General features: G+C 44.3%; 1 protein-coding gene across 1 annotated transcript in view; it reads left to right on the forward strand.

Annotated features, from left to right (window-relative positions):
- The window catches only part of LIN28B (lin-28 RNA binding posttranscriptional regulator B), a 103,763-nt gene that overhangs the window by 46,628 nt on the left and 37,491 nt on the right, over positions 1 to 19,644 (forward strand). The gene's annotated exons all lie outside the window — the stretch shown is intronic.

The following is a 19,644-nucleotide window of genomic DNA, read 5'->3' on the forward strand; positions in this document are numbered from 1 at the left end:
GGATTAGAGTTAGACCAGGGTGGAGGTTTCTGGAAGTGATCCTAATTGAGGCAGGTGTGGTAAAAGAGAATGCTCAGTTGTATAGATCTGTGGCAGGTCTTGTTTTGATATAAGCAGTGTTTGTGTGAGTGAAAACTTTGTGTTTCTGATAATACTTAGATCAAGGAGCAGCCAAAACAGGAAATGTAGAGATGTACGAACATTATGTTTGGTTTTGCAAAACTTTTGTATAGGAGATGGTATCTATTTTAAGCTGAAACTATTTTTCAATTCACTTGTTCAATTGCTGTATGGAGTCTTATGGGACAAAATAGATGGATCTACCACTAGCACTAGGTGGTGTGGTTTCAACTGACAGGGATTTGATGGAGGGCATAGTGCAGAGATGAACTGAGTTGCCCCAGGCTTCCCTGCACCACTTCCCTCCCTATCAGAATAGCAAGCTACAGCTCTGAGTTATAATATGTAAATGACCTGTATTCTGGGATCAAATAACCTTTTGGTTTAAAAGGTTACAAACACACTCATGCACCTAAAGCACAGATCCTGTAAGTTAAGGCACTGTCCTTAACTTCAGTCCCATGTAAGCAGTAAGTGCATTGTACAGGCTCACGTTGTGCTCACTTTTAACTTAGCCTTACATGCATTTACAATTCCTCTTGGTCTTTCAGACCCAGTCTGCAGGTTAAAGGCAGCAGTGAAGCAGGGACTCAGTGCAATGTCGCACTGTTTAATAAGGTTTTATTGTTTTACATTCTTAAGTCTGATAGATACCTCTTGCATAATTTATCTTAACTACAGAGCATAATCCTGTGAAAGGATTACCAGATCTCATGCAACTATTCAAGCTTATCAGAACATTAGGCTGACTCTGCTTAAATAAGGGGTGGGTCGGGGGCCATCTCCTACCCTCACCACCACTGGCAGCAGCCCAAATTGTGGCAATTTGGCAGGGAAACAAGGTGTTTGCAGAGCAGAACTGCACTTTCAAGTATAATTTTGCATTCAGGAACACAATCCCTCTTGCAAACAGAGTGAGAGCTTCCCACACGCTCTGTTTTCCTGCAAAATCACCACAATCTCAGTAGTCTCAGGTGAAGACAGTGGGGGTTGCAAAAATGGCCCTGGGGAGCCCGCATGTGGCCTTTGGGCTGTGTGTGTTGCCCTCGCCTGGCTTAAGTTTAAACAGAGGCAACCTGTTGCAAAGGCCAATCCTATATATTTGTTTGTCTTTCCTCCTCCTTTCTCATGTGTCTTATTACATGATGACACAACACTAGTCCCAGTGCCTAGTTGCCCTCATTCTTTTATCTATCTACATCCTCCCATTGATCAGCCTAGTTCACTTCTCTTCTCCCCTTCTCTCCCCACAAAGTCCATCACTACTAATGTATGTTGTTTTCCCTAACAACAACGAGAGCGTATAGACAGAGAAAACAGAGGGTCGGTGTGAAGCTAGGTTGCCACTAGGGACTTGGATTTTTGTGTTCTCCCAACCTGCAGAGGAAGAGAATTGGAACCAAAAGACCCAGGGAACGTGTGGATGCATGGAAGTGAAGTTGCAAATGAACAAAATATGAGTTGCTTGAATGTACATGCTGCTTTTATTACATGGTACAGAAGTTGGGATGGGTGCTTTAAGTTACATTTTCCATGTTTTTTATTAGATGCGTGAAATTGTTAGTGCCTTAATTCTTCTCTTTTTAAATTCAGTACAGCTCTATAATAGTTAGCATTTATTGGGTGTTTTAAGGTATTGAAAGCTCTTTACACATCATCTCAGTAATTTTTAAATCATGGAATCATAGAGTTGGAAGTTATCTTAGAGATCATCTAGTCCAACTCCTGGCTTAAGGCAGGCTCTGCACTGGAGGGTACAGCTACAGCATCCCTGGCAGATGGACATCTACTTAAATACCTCCAGCGAAGGAGAACCCACCACCTCCAGAGGCAACCCACCACCTCCAGAGGTAATCTGTTCCACTGCTGGACAGCTCTCACTGTTACGATGTTTGTCCTAACGTTTAGCCAAGCCAAAATCTGCTTCCCTGCAATTTCCACATACACATCCCTCTTTAAATGCCCCCTATTTTTCCTTCTCATGAGAATAGTTTGTGATTGTGCCTTCAGTATTTCAGTTTTCAGGATCTCCCAATCCCCTTGGACTCTTTTTTTTCCTTCAGGATTTCTAGTCATGAGATCCCACCCAACTTTCCCCTGAAAATTGGCTTTCCTAAATGCCAAGGTATGCATCTAAGCTCAGATTCATTCATTCATTCATTCATTCATTCATTCATTTTATGCCCTGTCTTTCACAGCCCTCTCTATCAGGAATTCCAAGATGGCATGGTCACTTTCCCCTGAGGCTCCTGCCACTTTCCCTTCATCTACCATATTTTTGCTGTGGGTCAGGATTAAGCCCAGGACAGCAGGTCCCCTTGTTCCTTCTTCTACCTTCTGAGAGATGAAGTTGTCATTAAGCCAAGTCAAAAATGTATTGCATATTACATTATTTGCAGAGTTAGACTTCCAGCAGATGTCAGGATAGTTAAAATTCCCCATTACTACTATTGTTTGCCTCTGTGAAAGTTTTGTCATCTGTTCCAGGAAGGCACCATCCATGTCTTCCATCTGGCTGGGCAGTCTGTAGTAAACTGCTACAACAATATAATTCTTGTTTCTCCCTCCCTCTATCGTTACCCAAATGCTTTCAACATAGCCCCCATTATTGAATCATGAATTTCCACACAGTTGTATACATTCCTTACATATAACCCTATTCCCCCTCCCTTCTTCTTGAACAAGCTCAACCCTTCAATGGCTATATTCCAGTCATGAGTCTCATCCCCCCCAAGTCTCAGTGATACCTATCAGATCATACTTACCATCTTGTATTAGGATTTCAACTTCATCTGGTTAGTTTCCCATGCTCTGTGTGATAGTATGTAGACATCTGAGGCCATGGGAGTTGCACCTTCCCAGTTTCCCTATTGCATTTACCTTCAGTTTATTGGGATCTGCTTCCACTCTCCTACTTTGTCCTTTGTAAACTTTTCTGTAATATTTGGTTCAGTAGTTAGCTCTGAGCTTATGCCACCCCACCCCACCCCAGGAGTTAGTTTAAAGCCCTCTTGATCAGGTTTGTGAGGTTCCTGCTGAAAATATTCTTCCCAGTCCCCATGAGGTACACCCCATCATCTGCAAAGAGTCCTTCAAATTGGTATCACAGGCCATTGTCCTTTTCCAGCAATACCATCTGCATAGCTGGCTGTTCACTTTCAATATCCTTCTTTCCTTTGCAGTGCCCTGACCTTCTACAGGAAGGACTTAAGAAAACACTACATGGGCTCCCAAATCTTTCACTTTCTTATCCAGAGCCTCATAGTCTTTGGAGATCCATTCAGCATTTCTTCCATCTGTATCATTTGTTCCCATATGGATCAGCAGGAGAGGATAGTCATCAGTTGGTTTGATGAATCTTTATAGCCTCTCCATCAGATCTTGAACACATGCTCCAGGAAGGCAACATACCTCCCAAGATGACATGTCCAGTGTGCACACAGCTGCCTCTGTCCCTCTCAGTAGGGAGTTTCCACCCACTGTCACACATCTGCTCCTCCTCAGGTTGGTGGTTATATACCTCCCATCCATGTGAGCCTGAGTACATTCCCCAATGTTCTGTGGAGTGCAGGTGGCATCCCAAATTCAGGTGGCCTAGGGACACCCTCCATGGAAAGATATCTGTTCCTCCTTGGGTTGGTGGTTAAATTCCTCAATTCCACATGGCCCTGAGTATCTTCCCTAGTGTTCTGTGGAGCGCAGGGTGGTGTCCCATTTTCCAGTTGCCCAGGGTCACCCTCCATGGTATCTGTTATACAGTTGCAATGGCACAGAATGTCTCCTGATCCTCCTGGTCCTATGTGTCACATTCTTCAACTCCTCTACCTCTTGCCCTTTGTTTTCTTCCTCTTCATTGGAAACCCTCTCCCTTCTATTGCTCTTTCAGGAGGGCTTCCTGTCTCTCATATACCAACCTCTCACTCTCTCTGATAAGTTGAAGTGTGAAGAGGCATGCTTCAGGCTTCGTCACTTTCTCTTCAAGGACAGTTACTAGCTTTAACTTGGTGCAGATGTGGTTCCTGTTGTCCGCAGCAGGAAGACAAATATGGCACACACCCTGCAGGTCACTGTAACAACTCCCTCCGTTTCCATAGTGCTGTGCACCCCACATGACTCTACCATTTCCATGGACTTCTCTGCAACCTCTCCCATTAAATTCCCTTGCAAAACTCCAGTCACTCACTACCAGGAACCTGCCTTACCACAGAGCTGACCTGCTCTAATTAGCCCCACCTACTGTGTGGACTGTGGCCTCACCCACAAGGCACAGGATTTTATACCAGCAGGCTGAGTCATGTGATCTAGAACTCAAAGCTATACCCCCAACTGAAACAAGCAGTTTAATGGCTGGGAGCAGGGGGAAGCACCAGTTTAGGGGGGGAAAGAGTTCAGAAAAAAAAGCAAAAAAGGGGGGGAGCAAAAGCATTTTCAAAAAAAAGCAACTACAGAAGCAATCAAATGACTCGGCACCCTAAGCAAAGAGAAAGAGGACAAAGCGCAAAACAGAAAGAAACCTTCAAGTAAGCATCACGTTCAACTCAAAAGCTACAAATCCACACTCTCCTTGCCACTTAGAGCAATCCCACACAAAACACCCCTGTTTGCTTACTTCCAGGAAACAAACAGCTATGCTACAGAGCTGCCCAGCTCTGAATAGCCCCAGCTTTAAGGAAGCCATTTTAATTATCTCCATATTCCTGTTTTATTATTAGCCTAATAGTTTGTCCAGTAGTTCAGAAAGTATACTCTTTATTTATTTACTTATTTATTAAAATACATCTATACCCCTTAATACAGTAAAATGCCTAAGTTGTTCACATTAAAATACACATTAAAATACAACATGTTATACTGAGATATAACATTTATTATATGTTATAAAAATATATGATCCACAGTTGGCTACAGAACCAGACTCAAAGAGTGCTTATCAATGGGATCTTCTCAAACTGGGGAGAGGTAATGAGTGGGGTACTGCAAGGCTCAGTCCTGGGCCCAGTGCTCTTTGACATTTTTATTAATGACTTGGAGGAGGAGGTGCAGGCAACACTGATCAAATTTGCAGATGACACAAAATTGGGAGGGATAGCTAATACCCTGGAAGACAGAAACAAAATTCAACATGATCTGGATAGACTGGAGTGCTGGGCAGAAAACAACAGAATGACATTTAATAAGGATAAATGCCAAGTTCTGCACCTAGGAAAAAGAAACCAAATGCACAGTTACAAGGTGGGTGACTTGTACCTGTATTGTATTGGGTGACTTGTATTGGGTGACCCTGTATTGGGTGACTTGTATTGGCTCAACAATACTACAAGCGAGAAGGATCTTGGAATTGTTGTCGATCACAAGCTGAATATGAGCCAACAATGTGATGTGGCTGCAAAAAAGGCAAATGCTCATTGGGGCTGCATTAATAGCAGCATAGCTTCCAAATCCCGGAAAGTACTAGTTCCCCTCTACTCAGCACTGGTTAGGCCTCATCTGGAGTACTGTGTCCAGTTCTGGGCACCACATTTTAAGAAGGGTGCAGACAAACTGGAGAGGGTTCAGAGGAGGACAATGAAGATGATCAGGGGACTGGAAACAAAGCCCTATGAAGAGAGACTGAAAGAACTGGGCATGTTTAGCCTTGAGAAGAGAAGACTGAGGGGAGATATGATGGCACTCTTCAAGTACTTGAAAGGTTGTCACAGAGAGGAAGGCCAGGATGTCTTCTTGATCATCCCAGAGTGCAGGACACGGAATAATGGGCTCAAGTGATAGGAAGCCAGATTCCGGCTGAACATCAAGAAAACCTTCCTGACTGTTAGAGCAATATGACAATGGAACCAGTTACCTAGGGAGGTAGTGGGCTCTCCCACACTGGAGGCGTTCAAGACGAGGCTGGACAGCCAACTGTCAGGGATGCTCTGACTTGGATTCCTGCACTCAGCAGGGGGTTGGACTCGATGGCCTTGTAGGCCCCTTCCAACCCTACTATTATATGATTCTATGATAACAGCCCAGATAAAACAATAAATAATTAAATGTTAAAGAAATTAAAAACATTACAATACTAAACAATAACAACAGGATAGTAGCAGATTCCTCACAAGTCAGGGAACGCCTGTATGAATAGTGTGTTTTCAAGAGGTGTTTAAAATTTGCTACTGTTTCTGCATCTCGAACCACACAGTGTTCCAAAGAGTGGGTGCCACCACTGAGAAGGCCCTCTTACCCACTGCTACTTTGTGACAGACATTCCATTGGCCACAGAATGACCAGTAAGGCCTCCTCAGAAGATTTCAGGGGTTAACTAGGTATACATAAGGGAAGACAGTCAGCTAGGAGTCCTGGTCCTGAGTTGTTTGGGGCTTGTCAACTGCAAAACCTTGAACGTGGCTCAGTGGCTAATAGGCAGCCACTGCAATTCTTTTAATACAGGTGTAATATGTGTTCCACTGAGCATCCTAGCTGCTGCATTCTTCACTAGCTGCAGCTTCCAGACCAAGCACAAGGGGAGCCCCATGTACAGCACATTATAGTAATCTAATCGGGATGTTACAAGTGCATGGAACACAGTAACTAGGTTATCCCTATCCAGGAATGGGCATAGTTGGCACATCAGCCGAAGCTGGTAATGGGCTCTCCAAACCACTGAGATCACCTGGGCCTGTAGTGACAATGATGGATCCAGGAGCACCCACATACTCCTTACTGGTTCCTTCAGAACAGTCAAACAACCCAGTTCCCAAACCTGGAAACTGCCCACCCATAGTGGCCATGTTCGGAAGTCACTTTAAGCCATGGTGGCTTAATAATCTACTCACAGTAGCTTTTTTAATAATGCATGACGCCCTGCCACATGAGTGGGCTAATAAACTACTGTGTGTAGTTTATTAAGCTACTGTGCATAATCTGAGTCACCCTCCCGCCCCTGCCCTGCTGCAGTCCTCCTGCCCAAGCAGTGGTGCTGTTTCACCCACTGACAAAGGAGCAAAAATCCTGGGTGCTCCAAAAGGGTCTCCCCTAGTCAGGAGGTGCCTGACACACCATCAAACCCCTGCATGATCACTCACCAAAGAGCAAAAATCCTGCACCAAAAAGGGAGTGGTGGCTATAAACCTTGGGGGCTTGCAGGATTGGGACCAAACTTCATACACAGCCTCCCTTAGTTAGGAGGCCCCCGATCCATCATCAAAACCCTGTGCAATTACCCCAGAGGAGCAAAAATACCATCGCACCAAAAAAGGGGTGGGGCTATAAAACCTTGGGGGTTTGCAGGATTGGGTCCAAACCTCGTACGAGCTGTAGTGCTCTTTTCCTCATTCGCTAAAGTGCTATAGCACTTTTTCACTAATGCAAAATTGCACATTTCTCCCCATAAACATTACTGGCATAGAGGCTTTAATGTGTTCCCAATATTGCAATTGTGAAAATGCACAAATTTGAAAATGTGCGAAAGTGCAACAGAAATTTTTTTAAAAGAAGAGGAACAGATGCAACTGTGGAATAGGCAAATAGGGGGGAAACATGCTCACTTTTCACCCTGTTCTAGCAAACTGTCAGCGAGTTACCATTAGACAAAGAACTCCTGCAAAGAAAAGAGTGATGGCAGGGATCTGAACCACTCTTGCCACACGACTCTGTAGGCAAGCAAAATAACCCACAGTGCCTGACAGATGACATGATCTGAGGCCTGCTGTAATGCACTGGCAAGGCACTTCCAAGATGAAATCTCTTGCATCTACTGGGACTTAGACTCCAGCCTTACAGCAGGTGAATCAGGTGAGGTGTCCAGAGCACATCCTGGTCTGGTTTTCTTGGGTGAGTTTCAGTTAGTACAGCTTGAGGACGTAGACAACGTGCATGGACAGGTTTGTGCAACCACTTCCATATTGGATCCTTGCTTCTCTTGGCTTATAAAAACCAGAGAGGGAACAGCTGGCTGGGCTAGGGAGGTGATTAATGCCTCCTTGCGAGAGGGAGTGGTCCCGGGCCACCTGAAAGAAGCAGTGGTGAGACCACTCCTGAAGAAAACCTCCCTAGACCTGGAAAACCTTTATAATTATAGACCAGTTACAAATGTTCCATTCCTGGGGATGGTCCTTGAGCGGGTGGTTGCAAGCCAGCTCCAGACACTCCTGGATGAGACCTATTATCTGGATCCATTTCAGTCGGGGTTCAGGCCGGGTTTTGGCATGGAAACAGCCTTGGTTGCCCTGCATGATGACTATGTCAGGAGAAAGACAGGGGGAGTGTGACCTTGTTGATTCTCCTTGATCTCTCGGTGGCTTTCGATACCATTGACCATGGTATCCTTCTGGGATGACTGTCTGAGCTGGGAGTGGGAGGCGCTGAATTGCAGTGGCTTCGCTCCTACTTGGAGGGTCGGCTTCAGAAAGTGGTGCTTGGGGAACATTGCTCTGCCCTGTGGATTCTCCAATATGGGGTTCCACAGGGGTCAGTTTTGTCCCCCATGCTGTTCAACGTATACATGAAACCTTGAAGTGCGGTCATCCAGAGTTTTGGAGAGCACTGTAATCAGTATGCTGATGAAATGCAGCTCTGTTTCTCCTTTCCATCTTCTTCAAGTGAGGCTGTGGATGTGCTGAATCAGTGCCTGGCTGCAACAATGGACTGGATGAGGGCTAATAAACTGAAGCCTAATCCAGACAAGACTGAGATGCTGTTGGTGGATGGTTCTTCTGACCAGATGGAGGGTGTTCAACCTCTTCTGGATGGGGTTGCACTCCCCCTGAAGGAGCAGGTTCATAGCTTGGGGGTCATCCCTGGAACCATATTTGTCACTTGAGGCTCAGGTGGCCGTAGTGGCACAGAGTGCCTTCTACCAACTTCGGTTGGTGGCCCAGCTATGCCCCTATCTGGATAGGGATAACCTGGCTTCAGTTGTCTATGCTCTGGTAACCTCCAAGTTAGATTACAGCAATGCGCTCTACATGGGGCTGCCTTTGAAGATGGTTCAGAAGTTGCAGCTTGTGCAAAATGCAGCAGCCAGACTCAACGGGGACCAGAAGGTCCGCACATATCAGGCCAACTCTGGCCCACTTGCACTAGCTGCCTATATGTTTCTGAGCTCAATTCAAGGTGCTGGTTTTAACCCTGCATGGCTTGGGTCCGCAATACCTGATGGCACACCTCTCCCGAAATGAACCAACTTGTATACTACGCTCTGCATCTACGTTCCTCCAGGTGCCTCATCGTCAGAAGGTGGCAACCCAATCAGTGGTGGCCCCAATCTGTGGAACGAGCTCCCCAATGCGGTCCACCTTATTATCTTTTCGGTGCCATCTCTTATCTCTTTTCCCAGGCATTTGGCAGCACATGATGAGTTTTAATTGGTCCTGGATATGTCTTTAGTTATGATTGATAGTTCAAAGTTGTTTTTAGTTACATGTTGTTTGTGCTATTGTCTGTGTGCTTTTATGTAAATGGCTTTTAAACTTTGTGTATTGTATTTTAATGTTTTGACTTCTGTAAACTGCCCAGAGAGCTTTGGCTATGGGGTAGTATAGAAATGTAATAAATAATAACAATAATAATAATGAAATCTACAGTGGGTTAAATAATGCATAGTCTGTAGTAATGATGATCAGAGTGGATTATTTTGTGCAGGTAAGCCATCGTGGACTAAAAAATTCCCAGCAGATGACACGATAACCCATGATTAGGGATGTACGAAACCGCTTATCTGTTTCATAAGTGGCATCCGCGTTGGGGGGCAGGCACTCTGTCCCTCCCCCCGAAATCTTCCCCGGCCGGTTCCGCTCCACAGTGACTCCGTGGAGCCGCTGGCTGGGTGCATCCGCTGCCAGGCTTCTGGCTGCAGCAGGTCTGCAGCTGCAAATGGCGGCCGGCGTAGGGGCTGCCATTTGCGTCCCTTCGCTGAGCCATGATAGGCTATGTAAATATTTATGTAGCCTATCACGGCAAAAGGGGGGATGCAAACGGCGGCTGCTACACCATTTGCGTCCCTGTCTTTTGCCGTGATAGGCTACATAAATATATACGTAGCGTATCACGGCTATTCGAAGGAAGCATCTGCGGCCGCCATTCGCAGAGCACCGGATGGCCGACACCAGGTAGGCTCTGTTCCGGGCCCATTTTGCGGGGTGGCAGGAGGGGTTGCTTCGTTCTCTGGAATTCGGCCTACCTGGAATCCATGGCAGAATTCTCCAACATCCCTACCCATGGTGGGTTAAATAAGGCACCGTGGTGTATTTAACCCCTTGTTGGGTATCATGTCGTCCGAACCCTGTCAGTGCCTCTATTCTGTCAGCATTCAGCTACTTGGCAAATAGTGTTTAGTTTAGTCCATTATTGTTTAGTTTCTTGGTGAGGGGCTAAACCTGACACAATAGCTTACAACAACCCTGGAATGTTGTTCCTCCACTGTTCCTCCACTGTTGATGTCACAGATCATAGAGGAAATGAGCCAAGCCAGAGACAGGAAATCAAGTAAGCCACAGCAGCTTCTCTCACACAAATGCATAGATACAGCAACTCCCTGGATAAATACACTATATACTTTCCACCTTTCACAGTTGTGGCTCATTAACTCTGATGATAGCCATTTTTCTTTTGGGAATTAAGTTCTACCTGGGAAGCATCAATCTGTCAATGAGCATGTGCTGAATAAAATGCCCTTAGTTTAAACACTTGATTCAAATGGTAACTTTAAAACCTCATAATTTTAGAAATAAAACATGGATTTTCATGAAGCCAGTAAAATTAACAGCACTTCAGGCTTTAAAATGAGAGTGTGTATGTATATATGTATGCATGCACACACATCAATCCCCATAACACTGAACTGTCAGTATGCAGATGTGCTGCATGGGAAAATGGCTGGAGGCATACAGCTGGAGCTGGTCCCTGCAGACAGGCCTGAGTAGGGCATGAATTGGGTCTGGAAAATCCATGCTCAGGCACATGTTCTCCAAATCAAATTTAATTCTCTCATTTTATACACACACACACACACACTTATATTTATGTTATATTCCATTTATAATCCTATGACGTTGTAGCTTCTGTGTTACGTTTTGATTCTGTTTACTGTTTTCCTCCGTGTGTGTTTGAGCTCTGTGACTTTTATGTAAAAGGATTTTCTTAAGGTGGGGAGGAGAACCTATGGAATGGGGAAGACATTTTTTTTAGCACAGGGACTGAGAAATCTGAGTATTCACCAATTGCTATTTTTGCTAAGCTTGGTAGCTCATTAAAGAGAGAGACTATAGCAAATTTATACAAAGTTAACTGTATTTTCTGTTGAGGGCTGCATTCCCTCAGGGGTAAACTGTCGGTGAGTTGAAGCCAGTGGAGGGTGAGTTCCCCCTTCCCTCCCTGTCTTTGCCACCCCTTCTCTCTCTGCAATTCCTTTTTCTTCCTCTCTGTCTCTGCCATTCCATTTTTTTCTCTCTCTCTTCCTTCCTAGCTGGTGGGCTGCTAGGGGAGAGCAGGTCACTCATATAAGAGATCTGAACTGATAGGTTGCAAAAGGCTTTTAAAATTAGGTCAAAGCCCACATGAAGTTAAGGTGAGGACTACAGTCTGCCCACCCGATCTCAATAATACCTCTAGAGGTGTTTTTGATATATAACATCTTATGTATTTCTATTGAGTGTCTTTTGGCATTATTTCAGACTGTACATATGTGTATTCCTCCCACCAGACCTGTTTACAATGGAAAAAATTTGGCAGTATATCTGAAGACAGCACTTTGTCAGTGCAAGATTTGAGATACAAGCATATCCAGCCCTATATGCCTACTCTTCAGCTTTGCTAGTTATCGAAAAGGTGATTTTGACATTTAGAATAACAAGTATCAGTCCTGATGGTGGGTGACTGACAGGAATTAACCTGCTTTAATGCCAAGTAAAATGGGCCTTGAGCTGACTGAAATAACTAGTCGCTACACTTATAGTTTAATGCATGCTCCTGGAGTATATTAATAATACAATGGGTATTGATGGGGAGATGCAAAAGAAGTTGGTGATATGACCTTCTAGAGTAGTTCCAGGAAACCTTTCCTGTGAAAAGAGTATGGAAGGAAGTTCTCAAGACTGGGGAGAGCAGACAGACTGGGTGGACTTCCCAAACAGCAACAAAACAAATCCAGCATTCGAGAGAGTGAGCGAACATGAGAGCTGAGCTGTGAAAGGCAACTATGAAATTTAGGCATGAGTTAAATTCCTTGTCTTTGATCCACTTGTATAGTTCTCACAGTATGCAGCCTTTTTCAAGTATCACATTCAGAATAGGGTGTAAGGTGATTTAAATTGCATTAGTTTTGCAAGGGAATTGCCTTCTGTGGCTTAGAAGTGACTAGAATTGGTTTCCACTCTTTAGCTTTTGGACAGTTTAAACGCTGATCAATTTACTTCAGTTCAGACAGGTTGGCAAACAATAGCAAACCACAGACTGCTCTCATGTCATTCTCTGCAATTAATGTTGTAGTACCCTTTACATCAAAGTTAAATGGGCTGCCTTGATTTCTTCTGTGATATATTGTTATATTTCATTGAATAAGTAATTTTCATACATTGAAAATTTGATTTTATTCAGGATTACCACATGTAATGTAATGCATTTTCTTTTGGTGATCATCTAAAAGTTTAGCAAAATCCATTTGCTAGTAAGTATGTTGGCTAGAGAGGTAACAATCCACATCCCTTTGTTATAACAATCCGTTAGGATAACAGTCCTTGATTACAAAGTTGTGAGCTTTTCTCTCTCCAGATGTATGCTTCTTAAAGGTAGAGCAAACCTTACAAGGAGCAAAGAGAACCTGCCCCCCCTTACTGTAATTTGGTTAAAATGGAGGAGTTGGGTGGGGAGCTTGTGGATGTAATTATGGACACCTACCCTTTCTTCATAAATTGAGGACTGGAGGTGGGGTGGGGAACCTGTACCTGCCATCCCCATCTTATTATGTGTCTGAACTGAATATTGCATGGTTAGGGACTTAAGAGTTTTGCTGTGGAAAGCTAAGCTGTGGCTGCACTGTAGTCTGTTTAATCTGGAACTACTGCTGGCTAATGTGTTGGGAAATAAAATACTATCACTGCATAACTGATATCCGTGTATGTAATGTTAGAATCCTTATGGTGCAGAGACTAGAGGGCTGGCTTTGGATGCAGAAAAACTGGATTCCAGTCCCCCATTCAAGTACAAAGCTTAGTGGGTGGCCTGGCTGGCAAGCCCCTATCTGTCAACCTGATCTACCTCAAAACATTGTTGTAATGCCAATGTGCCCTTTTGAGCTCCATGGAGGACAGGCATGATGTAGATATAACAATTCACAATTTGAAAGTCAGAAAGTTGATATCTGAGATACTTGTGGGTCAGTTGGGCTGCCTTCTTGTTGAAATGTTTTTAAACTTGGGAAGGGTTTGCATCACCTCTAATTCATTAGGCTTCGTTGAGGTTGTTCTTAATTTGTGCAAGTGTGGTGTAGCATTTTGAAGGGAGATACTTGCTTTTTGTGCACATAACCCAAGGAAAGATGCTGGATGGTTAAAGACAGCTAGAACGAAATAGATCATACTCTGTTGTCACTGACACATAGACTAGCATGTTTTCAGTCTTGCCCAGTTTCTTAACATATTTAAGGAAGCCAATGTTTGAAATTAATCGTGCTAAAAAATATTGTTGAAGTGATGGCCATGTTAGGCAATTTTAAAATAATATTTCAGCACATTTCAATAAATGTAATGGGTTAGTGCTTTCGAAGGCTTGTATTGTCAGATTTTGGAATTTGCTTTTTAGTGGCTTCTTTTGTGAAAGAGAAATCTTTCAGGCATGAATTGATAGTCCAGATCTTTTGCTGTCTGTCTCTTCTAACCTATGACCCCTGTTCCTACAAGGTCAACATCTGAGGGCAGGAGATTAAGATAGTTTAAAGACTGGAATGGGAACTGGAATGGAAAAATTAGCCAGCACATTTTGGTTGCAAAACATCAAAGTCTTCAAACAATTTACTTATTTTTAAACATAGTTTAAGAGTAAGAAGCTAATTACACTTTGTAATTTGTTTTGCAAATCTATGTATAGAATTAAGAAGAGCAGCATGGAAGAAATTTTGTATTGTATTAAATATAGCATATTTTAGTAGTAGAACCATAAAGAGTTTTTAGCAATTTGAAATATAACTTGGGATCTGGTCTTGCAACTTCTCTTCGTCCAATTACTTCTCACTTTCATTAGCTTTAGCACTGACACTAGCAGCTGTTTCCAGTGATTCTTGAAATATGCTGAAATTGCTAGACTGTGTGATAATTAAACCAAGTTCTCTTCTGTTGCTACCATGCAAATGCTTTCTGTAGTGGCATGACCCATAAGAATAATTTCATGAGTTACATGGGAAAAACACCACCACCTTTCTTATACTCTTATATGAACATTAATAATTCCTCTACCACCATAACTGCGTTTAAGGCAGTGTGTGTGTGTGTGTGTGTGTGCGCGCGCGCGCGCACACACACACACACACGTATGCATTTATTTCAGCATCAGAACAAGTTGTAGAAGAAAGATTTCTTTTAAAAAAAGTTGCTGTTCATTTCCTTTTTGTTGCTGTTTTTTTTTTAATAAATCCTAAATGTGAACAAAATACATTCCAGTCTGGCATGAAAAAGGAAAACATCTTTTATATATAGCATCTTAATATATAAGAAGTTTTCATGCAAAAATATGCCCTCTTAGAAAATTTGTTGCTAGACCATATAAAGAGCTGGTTTAACTTAATGGCTAGAAATGTGAACAGTAAGCTTGAAAGCCCCAAATTAAAACACTGCTGCTATGAATTTATTGGGTCATTTCACATGATCACCACAGTGGGTTGTGGTGCATGTCAGTGGCCATTTTGAATATTCATGGAAGGCGGTTGCCATGGCTTATCGTGTCATGCGAATCCAGGGAGGGTGGCTTATGTGAGGGTTAAACAAAAGGGTTGTATTCAAAAGGGCAGCCAGCACACACCACAACTGACCATGGTTATAAGCCACGGTGGGGTGCAGTAATCATGTGAACCCGATCACTAAGTAGCCTTAGAGAAGCCACTGACCTGGTTTGAATGATCACCATGGTTTAAACAAGCCACAGTGGCTTGTTTAAGCCATGGCACATACCAGGTGCCATTCACCTAATTACCCACCGAGGCACAGTTTGTCGTGTCATCTGAACCCAGGTGGCATGGCTTATTGGAGGGGGAAACAAGGTAACTCGAAAATAGCCTATGGGTTATTTGAGAGTTGTTTCCTCCTCAAATAAGCCATGCTGCCTGGGTTCAGATGACACAACAGGCTGTGCCTCAATGGGTAATTAGGCACCCAGCATGCGCTGTGGCTTAAACAACCCACTGTAGCTTGTTTAAACCATGGTGACTGTGCAGACTGGCCCACTGTCTCCCTGTCCCTTTCCCATTTGCAATATGGGGGAGATGATCATAGTGGCTTACCTTTCGAGACTTACTGAAATGATGAATGTAAAATGCTTTGAATACTGGAGATGCGCTGTGTGGGCACTGTCCAATGTCACACAAATCCTAACATAAATTACTTGTGCCAGTGTAATGGTCTTCATTCCTAAAGGAAATCAACCCTGAGTGCTCATTGGAAGGACAGATACTGAAGCTGAAGCTCAAATATTTTGGCCACCTAATGTGAAGAGAAAGCTCTCTGGAAAAGGCCCTAATGCTGGGAAAGACTGAAGGCAAAAGGAGAAGGAGACGGCAGAGGATGAGATGGCTAGATAGCATCACGGATGCAATGAATATGGACTTGAGCACGCTCCGGGAGAGAGCGCAGGACAGGAAGGCCTGGCGTGCTATGGTCCATGGGGTCACGAAGAGTCGGACACGACTGAACGACTGAACAACAACAACAAATGGTCTTCAAATGCAGCACCAATAGCTTTAGCTGGCACAGCGGGATTCTCCGGAAAATGCTTCACACCATGATGTTGGCGTAACACTAGTGGTACCTTATCCTAGTGCAACGTAATTTATATTAGTGCTCATGTCACATATAAATGCTACTTACTCTTAGTAGCCGTATTTGTATTCATCCTTCAATGCAGTCAAGTAGATCAAAAGCAAATGTGAGGAGTGGGACTACCTAGTAAAGTGAACTGATTTAAATTAGGGTTGTGCAGAGACACCCAAGCAATTTGTCACTTCTTCAGGAGGAGCCACCCAGACTTCCCAGACCGGAATGGCAGAGCAGAGGAAAACCCCTCAACCCCTCAACTAAAGGGAGAAAAAGTAAGCCTAAGCCAGTGGCATGAAAAAACAAATATAAAAGCTAACTAACAAGGGTAAACATGCTGGGCAGCAATGGGAAACAGCCCAGGAATCCCGGACTACCTCCCCACGTGTGCAGTGTCAGCAGAAGCTGTAACCAACCCAAACTCTTCCTCCTTAACAGACTAATATGCTGGGCCCCTACCAGGTGGGCAGAATGCCCTCCATGGAGTTCTGAGAACAAAAAACCATGGTAAGGAAATTTATGTCTTCTCCAAAGCTCCACGGAGGGCATTCCTTCAGTCTGGGACATAACAGCAGTACATCAACAGGGCAGGTAATGGACCAGTGTTTAATGCACCAGCACCTTTTGCAGTGCTTTGCACCCCCCGCAGCATCTGCCGAAGAAGCAGTGTCAATTTTGCAATGCTTAACAAACGTGTACTGATGCCCACGTGGCTGCCTTGCATATGTCCAGGACGGGGAAATCTCCCTTAAAAGTGCTAGATGCTAATGCCCCCCTCGGGGAATGAGCACTGATCCTCCCGGGTGGGTCCTTCCCTAAAGTTTGATAGGCCAGCACAATGCATTCTTTCAACCATCTAGAAATGGAAGACTTCAATACCTGAGCCCCCAAGGTCTTGGAGTCAAAGGAAATGAACAATGAGCTAGAAACTCTGTAGGCAGCGATCCTATCTAAACAGAACCCCAGTGCCCTTTTCACATCTAATTTATGCCAGCTCTGTTCCTTTGGATGTTATCAGCTTAGGAAAGAATGACAGAAATTTCCTGGGATCTATGGACAGTGGAATTAACCTTAGGGATAAAGGAAGGCTTGGTATGAAGTACCACCCTATCATGAATACACAGTTGTGGATCAGCCGAGAGGGCTTCTTACTCCAAAACTCTCCTTGCTGTTATAACCACCAAAAAGACTGTTTTATGAGTGAGCAACTTAAAAGAACACGTGGCCATGGGTTCTAATGGACTACCCATCAGTGCTGTAAGAACCCAGTTCAGGTTGTAGGTAGGAAAATGATGTACAACCTGGGGATTAAGAAGAGCCACTCCTTTTAAGAATCTTTTGAGATTTGGATGAGATGAAATGGGAGGGACTCCCTTGGCATCCCAGCATGCTGCTAAGTGCAGCTGCTTGCCTCTTCATTGTACTTGTACTTATCCAGCCCCACCTGGAGAAAACCCAATACCTTTTGTATGCCTCCAGGAGCCGGAGGCCTATCATTCTTCTGACACCAAGCCAAAAAAGCTTTCCAAGTGGTACTATAGACCCTATTAGTGGAACTTCATCTGGAAGACAGAAAGGTCTTAAGAACAGACTCCTGATACCCCCCAGGTTCAACAACTACTGCCTTTCAGCCTCCAGGCTGTTAGTTGGAAGAGGTCTGAGTGCGGGTGCAGCACAGGACCCTGGAGAAGCAAATCATTCTGGTTGGGCAGTTGCCATGGATCACGGATCAACATGTTTATGAATTCCAGAAACCATGGACACCTGGGCCAATATGACTCCTGCTGAAGTTCTCCAAATTTTGCGTATCACCTTGGGAAGAAGTGCTGTTGGGGAAAAGCAGGTGTAGTAGCCCTTCTGGCCACGGTTCCACGAGAGCACCTGTGCCTGCTACTGTGTGACATGGAACCTTGAGAAGGAGGGAACCTATGCACTGTGTGGTGAACAGATCCATTGATGGTGTTCTAAGCCTTCTGGTCAGAATCTGAAAGATTTGAGGGTTGAGGCCCATTCAGATTCCTTGAGAGATGTCCAAATCAACCAATCTACTGTAAGGTAGGACACTCCCAACAGATGTTTTGCTGAGATGGACTTGAAGGGGGGCCTCTGCCCATGTTAGGAGCTTCTGGGCCGGCCTGTTCAACATTGGGGCTTTCTTCCCTATTTGTTGACATAGGCTTTTGCCACGGTATTGTCTGTCCTGACTAGGACATGGTTGACCAAGAGGAGTGAATGGAACACCAGATGTCCTAGGAAAATGGCCTGAAGTTCCAGCCAATTGATGCTGCGATGCTTTTCTTTGTCGAACCAGATCTCCTGTGTGACTTCATTCCTGCGGTGGGCCCCCCATCCAAGTAGAATGGCATCTGTGGTGAATATTTTCTGAACCAGAACCTTCAGGGAGATGCCTTTCTCTAACCTTACTGGCTCTATCCACCACTTCAGATCGAACTTGAGATGTGAAGGTACATGGACCTAGGTGTGAGGTAACTGTGCTATCTGGTCCTGGAATGCGAGAAGATAGAGTTGAAGTGGCCATGTATGTAACCTTGCTCAGGACACCGGTTTCTGACAAGACACCAATAGGCCCAGGAGCTTGGCTGTGCCCATGAGGTCTGTCCACTTTGTTGTGGTCATGGTTAGCAAACAATTCTGGATGTTGACACATCTCTCCCCTGATAAGAACATCCTGAACTTCCTTGTATCTAGCAGGACCCTTAAATGAGTCAGCTGCTGGTTGGGAATCCAATGACTTTTCTCCATATTGACCATAAAGCAGTGTTGATGCAGGCATGACACCATGGTCTGTATGTCCACCGGGCACTGTTTCTCGAAGGAGACCAGATCAAGATGCCATCCAGGGTGGAACAATACTCCTTGGTTTCTGAGGTGAGCCACAAGAGCTATCAACACCTTAGTGAACACTCTTGGCACAGAGGTGAGGCAAATTCTGGAAAGGAAGATTGTTGCAACAAAACCTCTATGGGCTCCCTTATCAGAATGTGCAGATACATCTCTGACAGATCTATCAAAGCAAGGAACTCTGCTTGTTCCAATGCTTCTGCAATTGATCGGAGCATCTCCATTTTGAACTGTTTCTTGGGGATATGCTTGTTGAGCCATTTCAGATCCAGTATTGCCCTTATGTTCCCATTTTTCTTGGAAACTAAGAAGAAATGGAGTAGACCCCAGAGTGGATGTCCATCTGAGGATCTGGCTTTTTTGCCATGATGGTTAAGAGAAATTCTATGGCTCACAAGAATTTCTTGTGCTTTATTGGGTTCTTTGCCCTGGGAGAAGGTATGAACTTGCCCCTGGGCTGAGAAGAGAATTCCAGGGAATAGCTCTGAGCTGGTCTTCCTAATCCATCTGTCTGAGGTGGTAGTGATCCATATTGGGGCAAAATGCATCAGCTGACCCCCTGTGTGCTAAATAGGAGGAAGACTGTCCGCGTCAGGAAGATTGATGTTTCTTCCCATCCTTAATGGTGGAGGAAGGATAGCTGGAGGACTGACTTTTCCCTGAGGAT

This window comes from Heloderma suspectum, chromosome 1 (genome assembly GCF_057233095.1).
Source record: "Heloderma suspectum isolate Gila_16-S chromosome 1, 16-S_ref, whole genome shotgun sequence".
In the NCBI taxonomy this organism is placed as follows: domain Eukaryota; kingdom Metazoa; phylum Chordata; class Lepidosauria; order Squamata; family Helodermatidae; genus Heloderma; species Heloderma suspectum.